The sequence below is a fragment of the Ochotona curzoniae genome, unplaced genomic scaffold (genome assembly GCF_017591425.1).
Source record: "Ochotona curzoniae isolate NIBS_2020 unplaced genomic scaffold, NIBS_Ocur_1.0 patch423, whole genome shotgun sequence".
Lineage (NCBI taxonomy): Eukaryota > Metazoa > Chordata > Mammalia > Lagomorpha > Ochotonidae > Ochotona > Ochotona curzoniae.
The window spans coordinates 981,210-983,325 of NW_024466999.1; positions in this window are offsets into that span (position 1 = coordinate 981,210).

A 2,116-nucleotide genomic window follows, 5' to 3' on the forward strand; every position below is an offset into this window, starting at 1 on the left:
CTTACGTATTTGGTGACTTTCTTTATGATAAATCATTATCCGGAAATACATTGAATTGCTGATTATATGAGGTGTCAGATTAGGTAGCTAAAAGTGAATGTCGCTCACTTGAAATTACCAGAAATTCTGAAAAGCCATGAAGCCAAGTGTTGAAGGTGGTGGTGGTGTGCCCAGCTGTGTGTGGAGTGCGGGGTTGGTGTGTGAGCTGTCTGCTGCACTCTCTTCCCGCCTGGGTGTCTTCCTCCTGTCTGAATTGCACTGAGTGATTTTTCCTGACTCAGTGGGCAACCCAGGGGATTTATGAAAGGACTTCAGAGCAACTGTACCATCAAGCTCCTCACTGACTTAAGTAGGGTGCCAACAATCTTTCCAAGAAGAATGATTTCTTTTTTTCTCTATAGAGATTTATTTATTTATTTGAAAGATGTTACAGAGAGAGGGAGAAATAGACTTCTTCCATCCTCTGGTTCGGTTCCCAGATGACCACAGTAGCTGGAGCTGGGCCAGCCTGAGGCTAACAGTCTGTTAGTCTCTCTGGTCTCTGCACTTTAGGGGTGCAAGGATCCAAGTCCCAGGACCATCTTGCACTGCTTTCCCAAGCAAAATCAGCTGGGACTTGAACTGAAGCTCATACCAATGCCAGTATTGCAGGTGGCAGCTTAACCCTATTTTATTTATTTATAAGATTTTTTTGAAGGCAAAATTACAGATGATAGGGAGAGACAGAGAGATCTTCCATCCATTAGTTCACTCCCTAAATGGTTACCACAGCCAGAGCTGAGCTGATTCGAAGCCAAGAGCCAGGAATTTCTTCTAGGCCTCCCACATGGGTACAGGGGCCAAGCACTTGGGTCATCCTTCTGTTGCTTTCCCAGATACATTAATAGGAAGCTGGATTGGAAGTGAAAGTGGAGCAGCTGGGACTTGAACTGGTGTCATGGGTGTCAGTGTTACAAGTGGTAGTGTTACCTACTATACCATAGCACTGGCTCCTTTGCTTTTTTCTGTTGACTGAATTGACTTTAAGCATATTGAGTTTTGTTTGCTGTTTAAAGTTGATTTATCACACAGATTACCTCCCCAGCCTTTTATTTTATGAAGTTCTAAATGAGCACCAGATTCCTTTACACAAGTTTACCACTGTTAGCCTGCTCACCATGTGTGCTTGCTTTCTCTTCTCCCCTGGCCTTCTTTCCCTCTCACTACACACTGTTGTGCACTGCAAACTTATTTTTCCCCTATAGAATTGCATTCTGGGTTTACCTTGTTGACGTGGGACGATTCTGGGGAGACACTTGGGTGAGAACACAGTGTTCTCTGTGAGGCTGAGCATGTCCATCAGCCTCTCCCCACAATGGTGGTGCCGGGTTTGAGTCTTTGGTCAGGGTGCTGTCTTTCAGATCTTGGGGGGTCTGCCAGGTGGTTTGGGGTTATTTGCGTTGGTCACAGCAATAGTACCACTGTGGTAGCAAATGAAAGTGCCAGAGTGGTAGCCCCCAATCACCACAGCCCTGTGAGGCAGGCACTGCTGTCATCTCCACCTGCATTTACAGATGAGGAGATGAGGCACAGACTGAACAGCTACAAGGCTGGCATGCCCGCTGCGGAGCCTGACCTCGTGGCCATGCCCTGCTGGTATTCCTCCTGCTCACTGGAAGCAGATGGGGAAATGACAGCATGGGTGCTGTGTTTGACTGTGGGCCTGAGCTGCTGCGTGCTGCTCTTCAGCCTTCTTGCTGTCACGGGTGGAGCAGCTACTGCTGTCAGGTGAGCATAAGAGGCAGAGGATATATCCAGCATGTCACATTTGGTGGGGTGAGGCTGCAAGCACAGGACCTGGCTGGGAAAGGCAGATGGCGTGCCTGTCCCCTTCTGCCTGGGGAAGCTGCTTACAGCATGAACAACAACAGGGCTCACTGTAGCAGGCCAGATTGGACTTGTTCAGTACAGGTGTGGACAAGGTTGCTTTGTGTGCCAGCCTGCCTGAGTTCCCCACCCCCTGGCCATTCTGGACTCCCTTCTGCCTCCTCTGGGTTGGGAAGCAAACAGCTGGAACATGCAGGGAGAGTGCAGGCTCCAATAGGTTCACATTATATTATGAATCAAAACACAAGTG